The sequence below is a fragment of the Coturnix japonica genome, chromosome 1 (genome assembly GCF_001577835.2).
Source record: "Coturnix japonica isolate 7356 chromosome 1, Coturnix japonica 2.1, whole genome shotgun sequence".
Lineage (NCBI taxonomy): Eukaryota > Metazoa > Chordata > Aves > Galliformes > Phasianidae > Coturnix > Coturnix japonica.
In genome coordinates this window covers 53876767-53893577 of record NC_029516.1, presented here as the reverse complement: position 1 = coordinate 53893577, position 16811 = coordinate 53876767, and the positions used below count along the sequence as shown (strand labels likewise).

At 36.4% G+C, this 16811-nt stretch overlaps 1 long non-coding RNA gene across 1 annotated transcript; it reads left to right on the top strand.

Annotated features, from left to right (window-relative positions):
• The first annotated feature begins 300 nt into the window (after positions 1-300).
• Positions 301-15407, top strand: LOC116653624. Its single transcript, XR_004307815.1, has 4 exons — positions 301-501; positions 9709-9840; positions 10370-10416; positions 12854-15407. It is a non-coding gene; the product is annotated as an uncharacterized LOC116653624 (long non-coding RNA).
• Positions 15408-16811: the final 1404 nt, after the last annotated feature.

Genomic DNA, 16811 nt, shown 5'->3' with positions numbered 1-16811 from the left:
TAACTGATAACATCAGGTGTTCCTTTCATTAAATGGTATTTTTTGAGCTAAGGAACATGTTCTGAGCTGAGAACACAAATGCTGCATTAGCAGTATTCTTTATAATTTGAAAGAATTGAAAGGAAGAATTGTGCTCAAGAAAAATAAAATAACATTGGCTTAGAGGCTGCATTTTTATCTTAGAGTTTTGTCTTAGCATTAAAATTGACCATTAAATTTCTACTGGAACAAAGTTGCTCAACAAAATGCCAAATCACTACTGCCAAGAAATCTTCATCCAAAGTAATCTTTGCTGTGCTTAAGGCAGGCTTCTACAGAGCTCTGCATATATTGCTCATCAGTTGTTAAAGATCTTGTAGAGCCAAGACCCTTCCTGAAAGCCCTGGGATACCTAGAGGCCTGAGAAGCTCTGCTGATGCCACAATTCCCAGTCACTATATTTCTACAGAACTAAGGCTCTGGGCTGTTGCACTTGTTTTGTGCATCTGTGTCTCCCAGATGGTAAGAATCAGACAGCGCATGGGAAATGTTAATTCACAAGAATGATGCCCTTCGTTGAAGAGTTCTTGTTTTCTTCTTGTTATTACTTACTTGTGGTCAACTTAAAGTGTGTTGTTGTTGTTGTTGTTGTTTTGGGGTGGGGGGAGTGTTATTTTCTTTTGCTTTGCTTTCTGGGGGTCAAATTTAAACGTAAGTATTAAAAACAAAAACAAAAACAAAAACAAAAGATAGAATTGTCCATAAATGTGAAACATAATGTTCAATTTATTTATTGCATAGCTGTGATGATTATCAGACTTGCAGATATCATAAAGAACAACCTGAGAAAACACTCAAATTTTCCATGTATTTTAGGCTGTTACACTTCACTGATCATTCCTAACCTATGTCAGATGTGAAACTTGTAGTTTATTTATCAAATAATGTTAAATATTCCAATTTTTTTCAGCCAATGCCATCATGTTTTTTATTCCTCTAACATGTATCTGTAGTTCAAATGTAGTTTAGATGAATTTTTAAAAAGTCAGAACTCTTTCAGAGAATTCTTATGGAATGTAATGTGTTTGTTTGGTTTTTTTTATTTTTTTTTTTCCAGTTGATGCTGTATGTCTAAGTTACAAAAAGGTAACAAAATATTTCATCTTCTTTATGTAGCCAGAAATTTGTAGCTAAGGAATCGTTACCTCAAACGTGCTTACTTGCTGAAAGGTGCTGTGCTAATGGTACTAAAATATCAGACACCTTAGCTGAGCTTTTTACTTTTCCTAATTTCTTCCTTATCAGTTTCAATTCTTAGTGAAAAATCTATCTGGAAAATTAGTAGATTTGAAGAAGATATCTATTGCTGAGCAGAACCATTTTCTACTTTTCCTGAGTCTAATCATGTTAAGGTTTCCCTCAGCATATTTACTCTGCCTCCTGTGTCCTTTTCTATCCTTTCCATCCATTTCATTTCCTTCTTTTTCAGAGAAATGAGTGAAAATACCATGCTGTGGTAATGCTGTTCACTCTATTTGTCTGCTGGATCTTTGCACATACCTATTCTGTTGTTGCTGCCTGCTTCTGATGCAAACTCTTAGGGACAGGAAATAATTAACATTTCATTTTGCCAAAATGACTAGCACAGTGATAGATTGCTACTTATCTTAGACACATGCTATTCCTTTTCATTTGCTTGGAATATAAAAGTATACAGAAATTTGTCTGCTTTAGTAGCTTTTTAAGAAGCAAACATAATGGTGACAAACATAATGGTGATGAAGTTGACAACAATAATAATAACTGTAACAAGACTTGACTTTAAATGGTGATTTTTCACATGCAATTCAAATGAATCTTCTTGCTAAATTTTAGTAATGCCAATTTTACTGCAGCCCAAAGAGAATTTATATTCCTCTAAACATATCTTCAACATCTAGCACTGAGTTTTCTTTTCCTTTTTATTTATAGTTGCATCACTCCTGTGCTGAATTCAATTGTCCTCATAATGATACACCTGCCTGTTCCATCTAATTGTTAGCTTCCATCTGAAAAAAAAATACTTTTCTTTCCTCACTTTCTTCAAGATCCTCCCCACACTCTTGTATAAAATTAGTATCAGCAGCTTCAACTACCTTTTGCAAGTCCTCTACACAATATTCTCTTTGTTTGTTTCTTTGCTTGTTTTCTCCTCTCATTTTGAACTTGTTTTTCCTTTAGCTCTTTTACAAAATCCTTAAATTTTTGACCACATAAGTTCCTCCAAATTCTGCCATACAGCCAGTGTGTGTCAGCTCTTATGAAAGGATTTCAAGTAGCTTCATGTTTCCGTTCAGTCTTTCATTTAAGCTAAAATGCATTTTAAAATCAATTCAAAATATAATTTCTACAATTCTCTTTCTTTTACCATCACATTTTGCTCTGGTTCTAATAGTCAGATTTGTTTGCAGTTGGTTTATTAAATTTGTGTTAATATTTTGATACTATTTTGTGTTAATATCTTGAACTTATCTCAGTTCTCTTTCTTCTTTGAGTTGCAGTACCCACAGAATCCTCTCTGATTTATTGCCTGTTCTTTATCTTTCAGTTTCTGTAGTATTAATTCAAGAATAGGTGTTTTGAGAGATTATGTTTCCCACATACTAAAATAAATGTATATTTGCAAATCTAAAAGAAGTCATTTTTTTCAATATTGTGAGAAGGTAAAGTCTTCAAACACTGGATGATTCTCCTGCTGTTTGGAATAAGTTTTCAGACTCACCATAGATCACAGCATTAGTATTCTATTTTTCTGCAATTATTATTTGTATTATTGTTTGAGGATTTGCAATAACTGAATTTTCTGTCAACCACAACACACTTGGATTTTACAACACGTAGAGCCATCTTGCTGTAAAGTTAGCTGACAAGGTAACAGAGCAAGATATATGGAGGCCCAGAGAAATACTTCACATGCACAAGATACATTTCCAGAAAAGGAATCTTTCAGATGGAAGCTGATAGCAGAAAACTGTTGGTAAATTACCTGTGAACACTAAGGTACCAGAAAGATACCACTTGAACCTTCTGATTCTCTCTTACCTTGCATGTTATTAACTCTGTGTACAGACATGTTCAGGAAATGGCCATTAAGTGTATGTTTCAACCTTGGCTGAATCAGTGGAAGAGCCTGTTGACTTAACTTAGCAATGAATAGACCTAGATTTTTATATTTCCTAATATTTATGAAAGTACAACTCTAATCATTCATAATTTTCATCACAATTTAATGATTAATAAGGCGGAAATATACTTATGTTGGAGAGTTTTGAACAAATATGCTCAGATAACTGATGATGGGGAAAAAAACTACTTATGATTAAATTGCCAGAATGTATTGTTTGAATATCAGTAATGCATGAGGAAAAAACATTCTTTCATTTACTTTCAAAATGAATCAATCAGATTTAGTTTAGGACCAGTACAGTTTGTTTTCTGACATTAATCATTTTAATGACCTATAACATTCTGAAAACATATTTTGATGTCTCTAATTAGTAGTGAGGCCATCTCATTAAAGAAATAAGCATCCAAAGCTATGGCACTTAAGGTGAACATATTGCAAAATAATTTTAGAGGGACAGGAACAAAGTTGATTGTCTGGATTGTCAGGAAGAACATTTGGAAGATCCCTTCACAGAGAACAGGGGCAAGAGAAGCCTCCTCATGTCCAAGTGTATGGAGAACTGAAACAATTTCATTTTAGGCATAATAAGCAGATAAAATGCTACTCTAAACTTAAAGTAGACAAGCTTGAGTTTTCAAGGTATACAGATCATTTAGAACAATTCTTTATAACCCAGGAACAGAGAAGTTAAAATCAAAAGACTAACATAGAAAGTTCTTGTTTTTAGAGACCCAAATTATTTCTCAGAGCTCCCAGATGAAGTCCATATACACGGGAAATTTTGTCTCCCAGCAGATTCACTTCCAGATGGCCTAAGGAGTTCTCATACACTCAAGTACTTGCTTTCTTATTTCTACAGCACTTAGACAATACTACACACAGTCTTCAGTACCATTCACTGCCAGTGTTGAATGGTAAAGGGATTAATTGCAAGCGGTATTGGATAGTTTGAGTTCAACACCATTTTCCTTTTAGACTTCAAATGTATCAGTGTAGCATCTTATTTATTTAGTTTTCTGATAGCACTTATGATGTTAACACTGGATGGTACATCTAGTCAAGAAAAAATCATCATCCTGCAATTTATAGAAAAGGATTAAATAAAAAAATATATATATTTATGGGCAAATAAGTAACCACTTCCATCAGCATTGGGTGGGTTACCATTCCCATTTGGATGATTATTTTTAATAGAAGAAAGTGGGTTGGAATATTAATAACTTATGAAGCATAATTAAGATGAAATGCCATTACAGAGGTGTTACTTATGGGGGCACTTAGTGCTTTGATGCTAAATTCCCTTTGTGATAAATACAAAGTAATGGTCAGAGATTGATTTATACAGCCATCAGTCACCAAAGAGGTCGAAACAGCCTTTAGTAATAATGGTGCTTGAAGTAGGTCGGGTTTTAACTCCTTATATGTTGTTTTTCAAAATCCTTTCATGTATGTACTGTCCAAAAATGCATTACTGAAAGACCCATAGCAAAAGATACAATTACTTTATCTGAATGGTTTAATCTGATGCTTTTCTCTTAAGGCACTCATATTAAGTAAGCATAATGTGAAAGGGACATTAAAACCCAACCAACTCCAAACCCCCTGCTGTAGGCAGGGCTGCCACTCACCAGATCAAGTGCCCAGGGTCCCATCCAACTTGGCTTTCAGCACCTCTAGGGATGGGGCAACCACAGCTTCTCTGGGCAGCCTATGCCAAAGCCTCACTGCCCTCTAAGAATTTCCACATGCTGTAGCCAAAAACAGAAGTTCACTTCAAATGTAACAGGTTGTAACAGGTTGTAATGACTTCTTTCTGTTGAAATAGGAGAAATGGCACATGGCTGAGTTACTATAGTTTCTCTGAGCGGCCCTGACAGACTAGTTAAAGACAGACCTTGTGTAGTTGTGGCACTGTTAAGGCAGGCACAGGCCAGAAAAGAGAAGCAGTACTCAGGGAGCAGGGAAAGAATCTAGTTGGAGGTTTTGCAGGTTAAACTAAATGTGGTTTTGCCACCTGTTCCAGTGTGTAAACAGATTAGTGGTGTCATGCTTTTTATCTGGATCAGCTCATTTCTCCCCCATTAAGTCACTGACATTCTATGTAAATCCAACTGTTTTGACAAATCTGAATTTAGAATAAATCTTATCTCACTAGGCCACCCAGGCAAAAGCGATAAAGGACAGTATTTTTCCTGTCCTGAAATTAACATTTCATATCTTCAATCTACAACAAATTATCCATTCATATTCTTCTGTTGCTGTATTTCATCGCTCTCAGGCAATTGGTGTACTAGCAGAAATTAATGAAAACACAGAACATTTGAGATACTGTGGTGTCTTATGTGGACCTTAAGAATAGACCTGTTGAAGCAATCAGCTGAATCTTTCCACAGATTTAAATATGCACAGAATTTATCCAATTTTATATGGTGACTGTGATGAACAAATGACATTTTTTGCTACTGGTCTCAGCACAGCCAACTCAGTCATGAATAGTAGTGTGATTTATGTTAATAGTCCCCCCCCAAAAAAAAGAAAAAAAGTTATCCTTCTTACTCACTGTTACAGCTTGAAATTGCACTTATGAAAACCTATTTTAATCAACTGACTGAATATCCTCTTTTTTTTCTTTTTTCATTTTTCTTTTCTCTTTTCCCTTATGTGTGACTGACTAGCACTATCACAGAAGGAAGTAGTATGTCCAAAGTATTATTCTATTTTATTCACTAGCCAAAAAATCGTAAGCACTCTTAAGGCTTCCATTGCATTTCTACGTATGTCTTTAAAAATTAATCAGAAACCATTAGACAAGGCTAGGAATTCTGTGATGTTGACACAGGAAGTTTCAGAATACTCATTCACTCTGAGTGGCTTGATGTGTCAACATGATGAAAGTACACCACAAGATGATTTTAGCAATGCAGAAAGTTCATTTGCAAAGAGGCAAGCATCCTCTAATCACCTTTTCCAACTGGTCCTGGTAAGCAAACTGAGTTCAGCTTGGTTGCCCTTCCCCATATACTATGAATACTGCCATCACCATCTGCAGAAGCAGATGCCTCTTATGAAAATCCATTCTCAGGATTGAACTGCTTTTCATTATGAAAGTCACGTCAAATTCCTTTCTAGGTCAGCTTTGATACAATTTACTGAATTTCTTCTTACTTTTGCAGCAATGGAGTGATGTCTCTTCATTCAGTTCAGTCTGAAAGAAATAGGAAAGGATATTGTATACCTAGAAATTTTTTACTAAGCCCAGTAAAGGAACACATCTTCCTCCCAGAAACCTCCTTCATATCTATTTAGCTACCATCAGATGACTCCTCTTTGCTAAGGTTTACAAATGGCAGCAGGTAAAATTTCCTTTCAAGAAATCCTGATATCCATTTACTTTCCACTGAAGTGAATGTAATCTAAGTCTTTAACTGAATGAAACTATCAAATTTCCCCATCACAAAAGTTGCTCATAGAGGTTGAGCAATTTATTAAAGACAGCTGACCTTAGATAACTGTGAACATTCGATGGAATTATGCCATTTTGCAGCAATCACCTTGATGCTACACTGGAGCACTTAGACATGTAGACTCACCTACAGAGATGCATCTTTTTTCTATATGTCATTCCATATTCTATAAACACCACAAGATATGCAGCATAGCTATTTTTCTCATGAGTACTCTCAGAGGGTCAGATTTTCATTTCCTCTAAAGCGCTATGAAGGGACTGTGATCTAAGAATTCAGACCCAGTCTTACTGCAGATTTCTGATGTCTTTGGGCAAAAGAAAAAAAAATAAAATAAAAAAGAAAAATAGAAAAAAGATTTTAAAAGTTACATATGCTGTTATTTGGAGAGATAGGCAGAGTCAATTATGAAAGATAAGAACATTTCTTGTAGGTGTAGATGAGGGATAAAGGAACTCACATGGGATAAATCCTGGTTAACAGAAGGGCTGGGTACAGAAAAGTGGTACCAGACTTATTCATGGCAAAAGACTTTCAGCTGTAGAAATGGTAAGGAATCTCTTATTACTCAAACCAGCATGAGTAAAACCAGGAAGGGTTAATTAACAAGAGATAATGTACAGATATACAAAACCATTCTTCTAGTTTTGTATATTTGTAAGTGTACACGACTTTCTCTGATTTTAAGACACATATTTGAATTATTCTGAGAGGATTGATACAGCAGTGAGGAAATGACTAATTGTGAAAATGATAATGAATTTATGTATGCCTTATTAATGAGTTTTATCCAAACTAATCTGATATGTTAATAATGGCAAATAACTACTCCCAAGAAAATTCTAGTTAATTGCCTACCAAACCACAGTTTTCAAGATATTTCAGTCTCAGTCATTTTTGTACTGTAGTTATTTTATTCATGTTTTGTTTTCAACACTCCCCCTGCTTACAACTTTAATTTCGAAGGACTTCTCTTTTTTCTTTCCCCACTTCACACAATGAAGAGGTATCTCTAAAGATCAGATGCATAAACGTTACACAAAAAGGCCGTAGCAAATCAAGTTCAAATAAGATTTTCTTGTAAGTGTTCTTACCTACCAATTTACCATTATCCCTTTCTTCTATGATATTAATCATCCCTTTCATTTTGTACAGATGCATTGAAGCTGGAAAGATCTTTTATATGTTTTTGCTTTTTTTTTTGCAGCAGGTTCTTTTCATCAGCTGTAAAATCCCTTCTTAAAGGAAATCGATGAAGATAAATTCAGTGGCATAAAGACTCTACTTACATAACCTTGAACATACAGTTGTAGAAATACAAGCGTAAGAAATTTTCTCCTCCTTTCCAACACGGTTCCTACTAATACCCTTCAGGGAAGCAGACAAAGATCATAATGACACCCATCTCTCTATTTCAAATGCTTTGATACAGGCTATATCTGAAATAGAGTTAAATAACTAAAAGATAGTTTTTAGATATTTATGATAGCCTCCAGATCAATGTTGTCTTTGAGTACACATACTAGTTTAGCAATAGCCAAAGCAATATACTTCCCAGTGTTTCCTGACAGACTCTATAGGCCTGCTTTATACTGCAGTTGCTGATCCTGGTCTTTGAGAGGGGATGCTGGATATCCAGTTTCATTTCAGTCTGACAGCAGATCCACATTCCAGTACCAGTTGTGCGCCTGTCCTGTCCTTATGAGAATAAGAAATGACTTGAGAGGAATAAGATTCATAGAGAAGTAGAATTCTAGCATCAAAACTGGAACTTGCGGTTCTGTCCTTTCACCTATATAGTGAATCTGTAATGCTAAATCCTTTAAATACTCACTTGGTGAAAGGACATCATCTGGTAGCTCTGTGGATGCAAATCAGGATGATCTGGGAAACATCATTGACAGTCACTGTGGAAAGCTAAGCTTAGATACTGAGCCTGCAATAATTCTTCCATCTCTTAAAAGACAGAATTGCTACAGTCTTGACAAGAGAAGAACACAAGAAAAATAGGTGACATTTCCCCACAATATAGTCCTGATGGACTCTTAAAGTGCAGCCAATTGTGCTTTTTCATACACTTTGGCATGCTGTTAGACGGCAGCATGACAAGAAAATGATGAATTTGGCTGTTTGATCAATCAGTGGGAGATTAGGTTGGTCCACCTTTAGCCTAGTGACATGACTGCTCCTGGCTCTTAGTGACAGTTATTAGATACCTTATTGATGAGGGGAAATCAAGCACTGTTTGAAGGTAACAAAAAGTTCTAACTTCTCTTGTATCAAAACTCATCTGCTGCTTACCTCCAAGTCTGCACTACATTATCTGCTTTCCTTTCTGGATAGTTACTTTCCAGTTTTTCATTTGTGTATTTCATACAATCATAGAATATCCTGACTTGGAGCCAAATTGTTCAATGAAACTGTTCTGAGAAAATCACAGGAAGGTTGTGCTAAGAGTGAGATTAATCAACCCCGTCCTAATTTATTGTGACAAGGAACTCACAATTCCTATTCATTATTGCCATCATGTTATTATTATCATACTATTATTTATAAATTATTTTTTAATCATAAGCATTGCTTGCATTATTTATTTATTTATTTATTTTGCTTGTTTCGATAAAATTCAATAAGACATTCTTCCATTCTCTGCAATTTTTTCGCAGAGAGCATTTATAAAGAAAAGAGTGAGAATGCTTGAGGGGAATTATTTCTTTACGCATGTGGGTCTGAATGATTCACTTAGAGATATGCAATATGATACTTAATGACCTTAATGACCTTATTTATGCTCTAGTCCCAATTGAATCAATCACCTTATTCATCCATTAGAGAGATTTAATGAGAATGCATCAAATTCCAAGTATGCTGCAATTGTTTCCTCCTTTTATTGACAAAACTTTCTCAGATTATGTTAGTTTTAGTCTTGTGTTAGTTGTACTCTGTCTCCTGTTATCCTTAAGTTTCTTTGTCCAAGTTTTAAAGATATGCCATAGAAAATGTTGTGGGTTTTTTTCACTCTTTTCTTACAATCCCAATGCATTTTCTGACCCTCTGTGACTACAACCACATTTTCTATGTCTGCATCTCCTTCCTCAGAAAAAATGAAGCAAGTTTCGGGGTTGATGGAGATAACAAAAAGAGGTGTGAAGAAACAATTGTATTCCTTATGGCAAAGTATACAGAAGAGGTGCTCCCTGCCACAGGACTTTTCTTCCCAGATCTGCCATGGTACAGAACTCTGGTCTGTAATATATTATCCTCATCTTCTACTGATTTACTTTGACTACCAGTAAGATGTGAGCTACACTGTTTTCTTTATGTGGCAAAAGAAGGAGGAGAAAGGAAGGACCAGGGCAAGATTATTCTCCTACTGTAGGAGAGCAAGAACAGGTGCAGGTCAGGCAGAAATTCCAAAGAACATCCATAATGGAAAGTAATTTTTCTTCCTGCTCCTGTGACTGGGAAGGAAAAGAGGAGAACAGCTATTTATTTTGGCAAGGGCTGACTTCTGCAAAAATAACAAATACCTCCTAATACACCCATGCATCTCCTTTTATAGCAAACACATTAGCAACACACAACAGAGACTGTCCGCATAGTGCCTGGGCCATAAAGACCTACTGGTCAGTCATATTCAGATTTTCATGGATGGAACCTACTTTTCATATAGCCTACCGTTAAGCACGGCAGAGATTGCAGAATGAATCATACCAAACTGTTATTGCGATTGCTTATTTCTCTTATTTCTGTTTCTCAGGAAGAAGAGTAACATTCATATTATTGGATTCTTCAAAAAAGGCCAAGGTTGGTGAACTTAGTGCCAACTAGTATAATAAATCTTCTTTAGATATATTCACATAGTGAATAGCAGGAAATAGTCTCTGTGTTTCTGTGTCTATCTGTATTTCCAACACAAGATAAAAGCATTGGTAAGGGCCAAATTGTCTGGTAACTAATAAATAAATAATACTTTACAAGATGTTCTGAAAGTGGGTCTTTTGTGGGAGTTGTGCTGAGAGACTTGAAAACCAATCAGGCAATGGAATTACAAGTAATTAAGGAGCAAAGTATGAAAGCCAGTGTCTGTCAAATAGCAACAAACAAACAGAGAGCTGGAGCATTGTTAATCAGTGATTTGTATTAGAGTACAAGATATGGGAATTCAGAGAAAACAAATTTGACTTTATCCAGATAAAGCAGCTATTGTAGGATGGGCTTTTTTTCCCCCCTATTTTCTCTGAGTAATTCTTGACAAAATGCGAGAAAGCCACAAAAGCCAAGCCGCAATAATGTTTTCTTATGTGACATTTGCTCCTTCTCTTTCTCTACTGAGGAACAAAGGAGTTTGTCCATTATGCACTTTGTTTCAAGAGTTGCTTTACAAAAATTCTTCACATAAGGTTATATGGAGTTTGTAGTAATCATTCTCAATTAAGGCAACTCATTATCATCCTTAGGAGGTCACTAATATGTAGTTGCTCTTTTCAAAGTGACAATTCCAAACATAATATTGGGCTTCTGTAAAACATGAGTGCCAATTCTGTCTTCCCCATTTTACCAGAAAACCTATGCTGTTTGTAGGGCTGTATGGAGCTGACCGTTTTTTACACAAAGTAGACCTTTTCTTTTAGGAGAGGCATTAGGTGAAAGTGAACATGTAAAGACCTGCCTGTTCTTACTGGCCTACACTCTTACGAATGACAGGCTATTCAGGTACATCTCTGCCACGTATAGCTAAGGTGCACATGAGAAACTTCCAATAGAGGGTCTTGTAAGAAAGCCATCAGAGCAGCAGGATGAAATAGATCAAAACTGTTGGATCTTTGTGCTGTACACTTTTTTGTTTCTTTGTGTATGTGTGTGTGTGTGTTTGTGTGTGTTTTTCCATTAAGGGACCCATAATAATTAACTGCAAACAGATGGGTAGTTTTTAGCAGTCTCTGACAGTTTAAATTTTTGCTAATTCCCTTGCAGCCACTGATTTATATCAATCTCTAGGAGGGCATAAGAAGTCTTACGTAAATAGCTTAAAACAGAACACCAAGGAGCTACCACTGAGCTGGTCCAGAGGGCACCAATGAATTCACCATTGTGGAGTAACACATTTAAATACTACTCTTGTGCTGGTATGATGATTTGGAGAATCACCTTATACAGTAGCAGTAAAGTTATGAATGCTTCAGCCCAGGATCACAGTGACAATTAGCAATTTGTATATTACTGAAATAGGTGGTATGTAAACACACTTAAATATTTCTGAATCTAATCCTTCCAGTACATCTTTTTCAAGCAGTCATTACTATTTTTTTGTTTAAGTGCATTGCCCCTCTCTTTCTCTGTTGTCTAACATTTAATTTATGATTGTAAAGGCTATGCCTGTTAGCAAATAACACAGACCAATAGGAACAGATTTGTAGAGCTGAAAACAAAGTCTAGGTGAGTTTTTCTGAGGAGGTGTTTCGGATGAGATGCAGAAAGAAGCACACAGGACTTAATGGCCATAGCAGCAGGAGTGCATTAAATTTTCACCTGAATGCATGATCCAATTTAATTTTACCCAAGAGGAACTGGATTTATGTTCTCTGAGATGGCTCCATGTTGTAAACCAGAGCAGAGTATGTGGAGACAATTAATTAGGAGATTCTTTTCCAAAATGCATGCCTGATCTTCACTGAAACTCAAAAATAATGCATATGTTCCTAAGAATGTCAACAAACATCATAAATAGAGTGATGTAAAGATGAGGTATCCACATCAAATACTGGATGATGAACAAATTCTTAACAGGGGGAAGATGGCTTGTGAAGGGTCACTTGGCTGTGGTGAGCACACTGCCTAACAGGAATCTGGGGTTTTCTGCTGAGGCTTACCCAGAAGTTACATGATAGAGGGACTTCAAACACAAGTCATCCATTTGACTGCTTCAGCAGCTTTGATCAGGAGAAGCAGACAGATTAATGTCTTGAGCCCTACAGGCAGCAGGGATACCTCTGCAAGTGTCTCTTGTGTTCCTTCTACTAGCTAAGCTAGTCGGAAGACAAGTGGGAGTATGAGAAAGGAGAAGGGATGTAAAGATCGGTTGATGCAGTTCTTTTATAAGAATAGGCAAGGGGTGGCAGTTAAATGCTAAGTAACTTTGTGTTGGCTGTTAACAGTAGTTCATAATTGCATTTGCTTCTGTCTCCCATCTCCCACCTTGAAATGCCCGATTCCTCATGAGTTGTGTTTTCTTCTGAGAAAGAACATACTGAAGCAGCATGAAGTGGAACCACAGAAGCTCAGATGCCACAGAGGCTCAGGATACAGTGGGACAGTTACTGCCTCCTGTTCCAGTTCCCTAAGAAAGTCACAAGCAGCCAGTCTGTGCCATGAGTTCTGACCAAGAGCAGACAGGACAGGATGGACCTTCCTTGGAACCGGGAAACTTAATGCACATGAAGGATGAAATGGATGAATTCCTGTGTATCAGTCTTATTTGTAGCAGCATGGAATAGCTTGAAGAGATCGATTATAGATAGTTCAAACATATGCAGACAGGAAATATTGCAAGGACATTCCTTAGCATTGCTTGACTGAACTGAATGGATACTGGCAGCTTTGCTATACTTCTTTTCCAGTGTATTTACTAGTATAACCACCTCAGTTTACTGAGCAGACTATTTCTGTACCTATGTATGTAGGGCCCTCCTTTTACAGGGCCCTACTCAATTTTCCTGACAACTATAAATTCCAAAGTTACACATCCTTAGCTTTTCTCCTGATAGGTTCTCCTGTGATAGGAATGCAGCTCACAGAATTCCAGAAGCAGCTCCTTGACAGAGAAAATGATTGAATATCAGTATCTTTTAAGAGTATGCCATTTTATCACAAGTTCAGAATGCTAAAGATTGTTTCTATGTACAATTCACAAGTTCTGGATTTCACGGGTTTGTCTGTATGCAGTTTACATCTGATTTTAAAAGTCCTTTCACTTATTTTAATCCTAATTGAGACTTTTTGTTTGCAACTTCGAAGTTGCATATTTCAGGAGAATCTATTTGGCATAAACTCTTTCAGTAATGTAAACATGATAGGAAGGATTTTGATCAAAATACATTTAATGCTGTCCATATAGCTAAGTTGAACTGAGACTGTGCTTTAACTCCTAATTCACCCCTCAGCAGGGGCTCTCAGTTCAGGTCTTCTTCAGACCATCACCCAACAAACAGTGCTTGCTAGAGAAGTTTGAAAGTAAACTGTGAAAAAGCCAAGTCTTATCCAAGGTGAAAACAAAACTGAAGTGACAGCTTTGTTAGTGCATGAAAGAGAAGTCTTATGACTTACTTATACTTTATGTATTTGCATTTCCTTTTTTAACTGGAGCAAAGAATCCTATTTTTAAAGCAAAGAATATTCATTAGCAATAGCCCTGCATTTGATTTCATGAACAAACTTGTTGAATCCAGTATTTTTCTCTGTGACTCAGTCTGCAGACTGTTTTATCTTGACAAAGGAAAACTAATTCAGATTTGTTAATTTAGGAAATTAGTATTATTCATATAACCTAAATTAAAAGATTTATTTTTTTTTTTTTTTTTTGCTGTTACTCATGTTCTCATAGTTACGCCTATTTTAACACACAACATTCATTTACACATGACAGCTAAATGAAGTAAGCACTATCTTAATTGCCAATGCATTTGTTCCTATGTAACACAAGAAATAAGTACAATTGCATGAGGTGGAGCAAGGCACTTCAGTTAGTGGCCCATATTGTTGCTTTTTTTCATTTATCTGTAGGTAGACCAAGACCAGACTGAGTTAGAAACAGTGCTTTCACCAGAGCTATTACATTATTTCCAGAGTGGGTTGTCACCTAAAGCGCTTTTAGACCCAAACATGCCTCCACTTTAAACCAAAGTCTATTAGAAAGCACATATATGTGCCTTCTATTTTAACACTCTCCTGCCCAGAAATCTATTCCCATTTATCCTCAAAGGCGTGACCTTTGGCTATGAGAGATCATGTTCCTGCACAGCCTCTGATGGTTCCTGCAGGTTTGTTGCACAGCACAGAGCCATGAGATCCATCCAGAAACCAGCTGCGGATACATAGCTGAGAGACAGGGCTTGGCAGCATGAGGACAGACAAGCATTACACACAGTCTGACTTGCATCCCATAGATTCAGTGCAGGGACTGAACTAACTTAAAACTGTTTGTGTCTAAGTATCTTGACCAGGAAGGATTTACCCTTGGGATAACCATCCATCTGGGGAGTGAGGTGAAAACAAAATTAGATTTTGCTGAAAGAAGAAAGTGCTTTGTCCCATGAATACAAACTGCATGCTGCAGCTTGCAGGAAGGGATCATTTATAACAGAAAGAGCCCTAATCTGAAGCATAAAGAGCCTCCTGAAAAAAACAACAAAACAACAAAACAGAAAAAAACCAAAAAAAAAAACAAAACTTTTTTTCTAGCAGAAGAAAGTGTAATGTTGCTGTCATTGATTTGTCATAACAGGAAAAAAAAAAATCAATAGGGGAAAAAAGTTTCAAACAGGGAATTTAATTTAGGTGGTGAAACAATAACAACACTGAGAATATTTTTATCCAGATGGAAACTGGAGGTGGCTTGCAATTGAATGAAGTATGAAATGTAATTTAGATGGATAACATCCAATATTTATACCACAACTCTACATTCCACATCAAATCCTCATTCGCATGCAATTTTGAATGCCCTGAAGATCTCCCTTACAACATGGTATCTCTGACTCTACCCGTTTCTCTCCAGGATACCTACTGCCATATTCACAACAAGGCTTTCAAAGTAAAGCTAACAGAGAGGTAGTGAAGGGTCTACCAAGACTGATTTTTGTGGGTTAAAAGACAGTTAAGTCTCATGCAGCCACCCAGCCTCTTCCCAGGTGGGACAGGGAAGAGAATCAAAAGGACAATAAGAGAGAAAACTGAAGGGTTGAGATAAATACAGACTTCAATAAGTGAAGCAAAATAATATTCAAAACCATGCCTCAACAGGCAGATATTTAGCCATTTCCATGAAAGCAGAGCTTCATTGCATGTACTGGGTATATGGAAAGACAAATACCATAACTGAATGTTCCTCTTCTTTCCTCCCTCTTTCCCATGGCGTTTATTGCTGATTACAACATCATATTAATATTTGGCACAGAACAACCCCTTTGTTGTCAACTGTCCTGACTGTATCCCCTTCTAGTTGCTCATGGACCTTCAACCTACTATCTGGCAGTGAAGAGTGAGAAAGAGAAGGCCTAAAGGTTGTTTGAGCACTGTTTAGTGATAGCTAAAATGTTGATTTGTTATCAACACTGTTTTGGTCACAAATCCAACACATAGAATCATATGAACTGATGTGAAGAAAGTAAACTCTATCTTAGCCAAAACCAGTACAATGCCTTAAGATTTGCACACCTTTCTTCAGGTTAGACCTTTGTCAAAATACCAGCCTAGAGTCCGTCTTTCACAGTCAACGAATGTAAGATCTGTAATTACTTTGTAAACTGGCCTTTTGTGCTTCAGTCTGTTCATGATGAGCTTCTTTGTAGCCACATTTCCACCAGACATTTGAATAGGTTTCCTAACATCTTGTGTCACTACACTGTTTGAAGGCAGACTAATGCTTGGGCTGACAACTCATTAACAGTCTCAAGCCTGTTATGCACATATAAGTCTCATGCTTTCCAGTGTATATAAAAGGAAAAGTGAACAAGTATTTTTCTGTCCTTTGGATCACATCTAGAGCTTTGTGAACATAAACACATAAAATGACTTGGTAAATTGTGAATAAGTATCTTACTAACATTCTAACATAGAGTTAATTAATGAGAACATTAATAGAAAACCACAACCTTCTAATATAGCATCTACTGCAGTATTTGCAATCATCCCTGAGATATTCAGAAAATGTTCATAGTAGTTATACAGCAATGATTTATGTTTTGAAAACTTTTATTTTTGGCAAAAAGCATGAGGAATTAAAGTAATACAATTTTAAAGTGCATCTATTTAATAATACCAGATCTGCTGGCAATTAATTCTTAGTCATTGGCAAACACACAGCAAACAATCACATAGTAAATAGCTGTCAAATTTACACCAAATAATCACATTGTAAACCTACCTGCAGTTTACAGAGACTATTTTTAATAACCTACATTTCCCCTTTCCCATCTTCTGTG